The sequence below is a fragment of the Pinus tabuliformis genome, chromosome 8 (genome assembly GCF_031772625.1).
Source record: "Pinus tabuliformis cultivar Carrire ecotype Pingquan chromosome 8, CPIR1, whole genome shotgun sequence".
Classification (NCBI taxonomy): domain Eukaryota; kingdom Viridiplantae; phylum Streptophyta; class Pinopsida; order Pinales; family Pinaceae; genus Pinus; species Pinus tabuliformis.
Genome location: NC_142294.1, coordinates 501,438,423 through 501,448,458, shown reverse-complemented (window position 1 = coordinate 501,448,458; position 10,036 = coordinate 501,438,423).

The window sequence follows — 10,036 nt, the reverse complement described above, 5'->3', positions numbered from 1 at the left end:
TTGGTGGGCCAGAAGATGAATTGAGTGGCTTCTTGTTGTTGTAACTGTGTTCCATAGGGATGCAAGGACGGCTTAATATTCTTGCCTGTTGTTGTAACTGTGTTCCATAGGGATGCAAGGACGGCTTAATATTCTTGCCTCGGAGAGATAAGTGACATGGATAGAATTTGACAAGTAAATTATTTGTTATCACTTTCTAACGTGGATAGAATTGTCAAGTAAATTATTTCTTATAGGGCTATTTGTTCGTGAAGTATAACTAAAGATTTCACACGTAGTTATCCTTTTATATTAAAATAATAATAATTTCTTTTTATATTAAAATAATAATAATAAAATATTAGAATTAGAGAAATCATTAAATTTGAAATGATTGAGATTTGAAATTCCTACGCCTACGCTGCTTCCCAAGGATACACCAAATCCATAATTGCTTCACAACACTTACCATCCGTTTGAATTTTGGGTGGCAACCACCATGCGTTAATGATGGGAAACTTTTTAAAACAGAGTGGATTTCAGTCACGACTTGACTTTAAATTATGGGGATGTGTATCCTCATTCAAGCGAGGCGTGACTTTTAAGTATATGATAGCAATTGTAATAATTATTTTGATGGAATATCGGCTTTACTTCCATTTGTAATCTTGATTTGGATTTTTTCAGTGTACAATTTATTTTGTTTTTCTAAATATTAATAATTTAAATTTAAAAATAGTTAATGAATTTTTAATTTTATTTTATAGTGAATTATTGATAAATTAATTTATATAAATTAATCTTTATTTATTTATAATAATATTATAAAATTATTATAATTAGTATAGTTATAAAAATTAAATTGGTAATTATCTAAAAAAATAAATTATCATACATTTCAAGTTGTTAGAATTAGAAAAGATCATAATAATTAAAACTAAAGTATAGCTTTGGAGGGTTAGCTTATTCTCCCTATTCTGTTGAGGTCATGGGTTCTGTGGGATTGAGAAATCACAGAGTCAATGATAAAAATAATTACAATATTATAATGATAAAAATAATTAATATATAAGTTAAACATATATACATTTTACAAAAACTTGTAATGATATTCTTAACTATGGATATTCAATCCCACTTATTTAAACATGTAATGATATTCTTAATTATGGATATTCAACCCCACTTATTTCCCAACTGAGCGAGGTGGAAAGGAGTCAAGCAGCCATCCAGGCAGAGGCTTATTTCCTTGTCATGGGAGGGATTAAACGGGTGACCATTGCGGAGAAAGTGGAGTCTCTTGAGAGAAAGTTTGGCAAAGACTACTAAGCCCACTAGCCTGATGAATGCATGGAGGGTTGACTAGAAGAAATGGCTAGAACAATGGACAAACGATGTAGAAATTGCAAAAAATGGATGATTTCTTTGTTAGGTCAAGTCTGCAATCTTGGTCATTGCCAAATTGAAGCAGTGGAAATCTCACGTAGTTCATGAAGAAAGAAATCACCGTCAACATTGCAAGGTACCCCTAAACTCTCAAACATTTACTTTGAACTCTGTCTAAAATTAGCTTGGGAAAATTATCAGTGGTTTGAGTCCTCCTCTCATGCAAGATAATTTGTATGTATATGTTGTGAATGAGTGGGAAACTATTAATTATCCCTTGAATTGGGTAGCGCTAGGTTGTGGGTCATCACTCTGTGTCACTACATTGAATCTCTTTGTGCTATGTGGGCTCCCTCTCTACTTTAACATTAGTCTACACATTTCATATTTATGGAATGTTAGAGGTTCGGGTGGGAAAAGCTCTATAGTTTGTGTCCAACCTGGGTGTTCATTGAATCATGTACTCACTCTAAGGGTCACGGTATTGAGAACGAAGCATTCTTGAATTGGTTATGCCTTCTTATGTACCTTAACCTAAGCTTGTGGTTTCTTGAATGATCTACAAGTAGGGGCATAAATTTTCACAGGATTGATAATTGTGCCTTCTTTGCCCGAAAGTGGGGAGTCGTGAGCCTCATCCCTGAGTTTTATTATAACTGGTGGAATATGGTAAGATAAAGGATGTGTAGTAGGCATGGGGGAGGGGGTTGTAGACTGCAAGGCCACAGTGGAGCCCATTAGCACATTGAGGAAAATATTAACAACTACCATGCAGTAGTCCCTTCGGATACTCAGAATGAAATATGAAATTTGGAGTCTCCTGTTGTCAATGAGTGCTAGGTCTTTTTTGACTCAGAAATAGCCACATGGGTTCTTGACCCTGGGAACATCTGAGGTCAAAGGAAGCACTACTTTGGAGCACTTACTCTCTAATGGAAAATGAAGACCCTATTGGGTTGGATTCTCATTGACTGACATGGCAAGAGATACAATGTATTTGTTCAAGGATGTTAAGAGATACAAGTGTAACGTGAATTGTTTCTTAGACAAAATTGAAGATACATTGACCCATATTGAACTCCACCTTCAATGTAAACCATCTTCTCAATTAGAAACATTGATAATTCTTGATTTTTGGACTAATTATATTCCATTGGTAAGTCTCGTTGCGCATATTGAGACCACCTATTAGAAAAACCTGTGACTTGACTAAGCATGATAGATGTATGTGGTTTCCATGATTTTTGAAGGCAATACAACTTAAACTTACAAAACAAAAAAAATAAAATTTTTAATTTGTATACACTATTAATAATATTTTAAAATATTCTACTTTTTCATTCACCTAATAATTATTGATAATTAAATTAAAATTCTGAAAACTCTACTTTAAAACAAACATACTTATTAACATAATAGAAAACAATCCCCTTTTAATTAAAAAGCACAACTTTTCCTAATCAACAAAGCAAATATTGGAAACTATCTCTCATTCCGGAACTTATCAGTGTCATACTAGGGAGATAGATCGAGGACTCGGCGCACCTCTGAATCCTGATCTACTTGGCGAGCCAAGCAATTTAATCAGATTTCCTCAAAGTCGGAGATCACTATATATCCGGTGGAATCTGGCCAATGTAGAATTGCTGAAATATTATTTTGCATCTTTTAAATTTTAATTTTGAATTTTGAGAACAAAATTATGTTCAGATTGTAATTTATTATTTTTAAAATAATAGTTAATATTTATTTAAAAATTTAATAATTTAAATTTTTTTTTGCTGATTTAAGAATTTACTTTTTACTGAAGTTTTTGTTAAATTTTATTTTTATTTAAATAAAAATTAATTATATATATATATTAAATAATTTAAAATAAAAAATAATTTTGATAGAAATTTATAAAAACAGATTGTGTAATAATTCTGGTTTGTCTAGCATTTTAGATGGTTATCTTATTTATCATTAGAAATATAAACTCTTTAGTTCTTGATGATGAATAAATAACTATCTTAAACTGTAAAACAAACCAAACCATTATACTATTTACTTTCAAAAATCTTTATCGATATAAATAATTATAAAAACTTCCATCACAATTAACTCATAACACTTGAGGCTTCATAATACTTAGAGACAGTTAAACATTTGGAGTTAATGCACAAAGCTCAAGATTTGTTTGAATTTTTTAGGCAATAAACATGTGTAAAGATTAATCCTTTCAAACCTCCACATTCAGAGAAAGGGAATGGAATATCTTTTTCCTCTCGTAAAAGAGTTTGTTTGTTTATTTATTTATTATTATATCGAAACCTAATATGAAATTGGGAGTTATTAAAGATTTGGTGATTTAATGTTCGCCAACAACATATCATCATGTGCTGTAATTTTTATTTTAATAATTAAGCTTGTGAACAAAGAATTTTGTTGTATTTTTTTTTTCATTAAATTGAATTTTGAATCTTGAATCTGTAGGTAAAGTAATATGATGAATTTGTTTAACATTTGAGTCTAAGAGATATGATGTTACAAAAAATTATAATAAATAAATAATTATATGTAAAAATTAAATTTATTTATTTATTAAATATCTTAAAATGGGGTGACGAGTACAAAGTGTGGAGGAGGGAAGGAGGAGGTAATGTGCTATCGTTTCATTTGGTCAATAAGCAGGGGACACAACAACATGCTTCTGTAGCTATTATCATAATGTTATTTAATATGTCAAGAGTGTGGAGGTCCTTCACACGATCCAGGCTCAATGCATTTAGATGGTTACCGTGGAAAGGTGTGTGGGTAATGATGCCAACGCTACATGAATTCAAGACACAAGATGCATGAGAGATCAGGCATATCGTCCTAGACGATGGTAGTCACCTACAACTTGGTGTGTTTCAGTGGTGGCACCCTCAGATGGCTCGCAAGCCAATACAAAGCAATGATGACAAAGGGAGTGGCATTGTACCACCAATTATGGATAATAAGAATGCAAATAATGGCACCTGTGAATTCACCATAGGACTCACACAAAAATGGGATTTAAGGTGGTGTATATAGGGAAGGACATTAGTTGGCTTGATAAAGGCAGGAGGCCTTGGGCTGTCAAATTCTCAAACCCACACAGAGACTCTATGATGCTAGTAACAGTGTACGGGGAAAGTCACCTTGTGTTTAGCAGCGACTAGCTCGATGAGAAGTTCTTTGGACTACATAATGAACAAAATATGGAAGGAATGGTGTTTTAACAAGGATAACAGTGCAATTCCTAAATCAACAAAGTTCACTACCATAAAGCAGGTCTGCGCTTAGACTTTTTCAACATTGTGGACAACCTTCCCACACTTCTCACCCATGTATTACTTTGTGGCTATTGTGAAATTATTCTAGTTGTAGTGGATATTGCCAAGTTGTTTACAGTATGAATTGGCAAGTTTATCAACACGACAGAGAGGAATTGGGGGAATCCATCCTTTTTCGTGTTATTTCCCTTTGTTATCCTAGGCTACACTACCACAAGGGAAAATGATTGGGAGCCTCTAACAACTTTCAATTATTCATATAAATTGTGAAGGACTTAATAAGGGAGGACGAAGGAGTGAGGATTAAAGGAGGGGAGGAATTTAACATACCTCCATTGCTTTTAAAGACCCCCTTTCCCAGACTCTATGATACCACTTTTCTAAACAACATGGCATGTGAGAGGGGTCACCCACGAAGAGGCGCGCCATACTATGAAGCCCGTGTAGCTTGTGGGAACCAGGGAAGATTTTAAGGATGGAAGTTTATCTTAAAGTTTAGAAACCTTGGCGAATGTTACTAGTTCCTAATATGAAAATTGTAAAATTTGTGTTGACATTTTTGTAGAAATATTTAGATTTCCAATGATTTTATATTAGTCAATATAATATTTTGGCGATTTTTAAGGTAAAATAATGGTGTACTATAAAATTTGGACGAATCATTTGAGAAAAAAATGGAAATTGGCTAATCCTATTTTTGGAAAAAGCATGGAAAATTAGCCCATCTACGAATATTAGACCCTAAAATTTTCCCTAGTGGGAATTTTTGCCTCTAGGAATGAGCAAGAGGATTAACAACTCACTACCACGAATAGACATGTTAGTAGATACTGGAAAAAATAAATCAATTTGAATGGGCTGTAGCCACTCAGCGAGCTACCATCACGGATGAAGCAGTGTAGGCATACTGGCAAGCCTGGGTTTTGGACATAGGTTAGACACGAAGTAAAATGAGCTAATACCTTCAGATAGTTGACTTTTATTCGAAAATGCAATTTATCCTGGAAAGAGCTCTGAGGGACTGCCAGGAAGCAAGAAGAGACATGTAGCAGAACCTCAAGCATATGCATGGCCAACTCAGATACTATGATCGTCGCCTAGATCAAATGGATCAACAATTGGCCCGAATCGAGCAACATCTTTGGATCCTCCTGACAACACCCCATCCTCCTAATGATTGAGCAAGTCCAATCCCAATAGCGGGATAAGATTTTGACCCCCTCCTTTGATTAATGAAGATACATGTTTTGATTTTAGCTGTTGTTTTTGTAAATGTTTATGCTTGAAGTTGGATATGCCAACATCATTGTAAGGGCCTTTTTGAGGTTTTTCATGCTATGTTTTGTATGTCACTGGCGACTCTACATATAATACAATTTTGGCTATGGTTCAATCTTAGTGCGAAGAGATGAAACAAAACTATATATTTATCAAATGTAAACCTTGTTTTTGAAAGAATAATATAGATATTAAATATAAAACAAAAAAATTAATAAAATTATATATTTCTTATTATTTAATATAAAATATTATAAAAATAATGTATAATATGAAAGTAAATGTTTTTAATTAATTTTAATTAAAAAAATATTTATATAAATATATTACAAATATTTAATAAAAAAATGATATTGATTAATAAATGTTATCAAGGTACACAATATTAATGGTCAAACTTTATTTTATACATTCAACATATTTTATCAATATTAAAAATATTTATATTTATGGGAATATCAATTCCAATACAATGTTAGTGTTATATATATATATATATATATATATATTAAGAGATAACATATACATCATAAAGGTTTATGGTTTGCTACTAGGGAAAACGATGGAACAGTTGTTTTTTAATCTAAAATGTGACATGAAGCTAGAAAAAGACTATGATTATACCATATCTCATCATATGTATCAATACTATTATGCCATTGCTTAAGCCTAGATACATCAAAATGTCAATTGTGCTACTTAAAATCCAAGATAATTATATGCCTCCAAATCCAAGTTTGAAGTAAACAAAAAGAAATGTTATGGAACAAGTTAAGTGGTAGTTGAAACATCAATTGGAGCTGCAAGTGTGCCGAGTGAATCAAGACCCTTGCTCTTGGTGAGGATGGCCTTAATTCATAATAACCAGAAAGCCATGTTTCTATGTTTAAGAGACATCTCCTGGTTCTTCCCTTGAACAATACTCAGCAAAAGAGAACTTTCTTTTTATTTCCTTTTTGCTTTTTAAACTCTTTTCAATGAGATTTTTTATATATCAATATAATTTTACACTCTCTATGTACTGATTTTTTCTTCCTTGAATTTGAATAGATAAATATTGGAGAAAAAATATTTATCTTAAATTTAATGATAATTTACTAAAAGTCAAAAATACACTTTAATTAGACTAATTCAAAATGTTCAAAACATACTTTTCCATGAGCTTCCCCTGCTACTTTTATGAGGCTAATGGATGAAATCTTGCGGCCCTTCACCAACTTGTTTGTGGTGGTTTATCTGGACAACATCATCATCTTCAACAATAGTTGGGAAGAACACTTGCAACACATTCAACAAGTCCTTCAAACCCTTCGGCATCACAAATTGTATGCCAACTTGGAGTAATGCACCGTTGGCCTAAGTCAGGTCCAATTCTTGGGTTACATCATAAATTAGCGAGGTGTGCATGTGGACCCGACCAATATCCAAGTCATTCAGGATTGGCCAGCTCCAACCACTCTAATGGAGCTTCGCAACTTTCTGGGCCTTGAAAATTTCTATCGAAGGTTCGTGTTGGGATTCTCCCATATCACTTGGCCTTTGAGTCAGATTACTAAGGGTGGGGCAAAAGCAAAGTTTTCCTAGTCTGAGTCTCAACAGAAGGCGTTTTTTGAGTTGAAGCACGCCACTGCTCTACACCAAGACTCACACTACCAGACCTGCAACATCCATTTGAAATCGAGATAGATGCCTTAGACTATGTTATTGGTGTGGTCCTCACCCAACACAGGCATGTAGTGGCCTATCATAGTGAGACACTTTTTGATACAATTCAGAAGTACCCCGCCTATGATAAAGAGATGTATTGCATCGTGCAGTCTTGCCAACAACGGAAGCACTACATTCTGGGGAAGGAGATGGTCATCCACACCGATCATCGACCTCTTCAGTTTATACAGACACAGGGGAAGTTGTAGAATAATCACCATCAGAATTGGTCTACATATCTGCAATAATTCCACTTTAACATTAAATACAAAAATGGCAACACCAATCATGTTGCAGACTGCCTCAGTTGGCCCCTAGTTGTAGCACTGACTATTGTTCTCAACTCTTGTGATCACGGGACCTCTGGAGGGCCGCAAATATACAAAAATGATCCATAGTTCCCCTCGACATACCATATTCTAGTAGCTGGCAAGAAATTTCCTAATTTCCACCTCCAGGATCATGCATTATCATGCTACCTGAGCCACCTTTGTGTTCCTTCAAGCGAGTGTGCCAAGATGATTTGGGAGGCGCACTAAAGTTAAGTCGTAGGACACTTTGGTATGGAGAAAATTGTGGTTGTACTAAAAAAGTACTTTTATTGGCCCAAACTCTGACTGGATGTTGGGAAATATATCAAATCCTGCACTGCCTGCGCCATCGCCAAGCCAACCATCAAGAAGCAAGGTTTGTACACTCCTCTTCCTACTCCCAGCCAACTGTGGGAATCCATCTCCATGGACTATATGTCGGGCCTCCCTTCTACCAAGCATGGTAATGACTGTGTATTTGTGGTCATGGACAAATTTTCTAAGATGCCTATATTGGTGGCCTGCAAGAAGAGTATCACAGCAGAGGACACTGCCAAACTCTTCTTTGAACGAGTATGGGTACATTTTGGGATCTCACAGACCATTATATCATATCGGGATAGCAAGTTCCTTAGCACATTATGGTCAAGCCTCTGGACACTATGGACACCAAGCTCATCAAATCGACTTCCTTCCATCTCCAGATTGATGGTCAAACTAAGGTTGTCAATAGGATGATAGTGCACATACTCCGCATGTACAACTCCAAGCATCCTTGAACCTGGGATGAGGGTCTTCCATATGTGCAATGAATAAAATTGAATAAATACACATAAATTTTTCAGAGACATAAACATGGTAGAAAAGGCCTGAGAGCCTCAATGTATTCCTCTCATAATGTAATGTACAAAATCATGATAATAATACAAGTATAAATACATGAGGAAATTTTTCTCAAGATAATGCGTCTATCTTGGACACTTTGGTTGAGAAAATCTCTCAACCATACACTAATCTAGGAGCCTAACTAGTTGGAGAGAATCTCTCAACCAACTAGGTCTACACTGACTCCTAACTATGAGGAGAAAACCCAATCTAGAAAAGTAGGAATAAATCCTAACTTTCATTATTTTAATTATTTTGGACTTAGAATTGTTTTCATCACATGAGAGTGAGACTATCATTCCTCAATCATAAGTCCAAGATAAGAACCAGGAACCATCTTCCAAGATCTCATGCTAAAACTGTTGATCCTCAGAAAACACAGCCTGAAAAATCGCCAAACCTGGATGATGAAAAAACTCCAATCTGAAGAGAACATGAATCAGTTGCAAGTCTGATACATCTCTAAAATTTGCTTGACAACTCTAGTAGGTGCCAAGCTGCAAAATGATCCATCTGTCCTTCATTCAGCATCCTTTTTCCACTCACAAAATGTTGATGACACCCACTGTTGAATTTTCTTTACTTTGATGTTGACCGCCCATTGGCTGCTTTGATGTTGATGATAACCACCCACTAGCTCTTTTGATGTTGACTGCCCACTGGCTAATTTGACGATTACCACTTGCTAATTTGTTGATGATTCCCACTAGCTGATTTGATGATCAAACTTATCACTGGATTCTTTTGTTGATGTTGTCGAGACTTTTAGTCTAACAACCACCTTCAATTCCATTATCATTTCCCCCCTTTGTCAACTGAAAGGAGAGACAATCATCTGCATTTGATTTCTAAACTCCCCCCGCTTCAAGTGTAGGAGAGTGTCACTGTTGTAATCCCGCTTTCAGGTGCATGAGAGTACCATTTTTTCACTATTTGTTGTAATAGTTGTCTTCATGTGACACTGAATCCTTCAGTAACATGTAGACAATTGTTTGATTATGGATGACCACTTCCAAGGATCAATCCATGCATAATTGATCTTCACTCTGGGTGGTTGATTTTACTTGCAACATCTTTCTGAGGAATGATTTTTCTTGCCACAATGGTGACAAGGATGGAGGTCAAAGCATTTAGTCTCCATATGGCCATTTCGCTTACAATGATTACACTTAACCAAATTATGAGCATTGT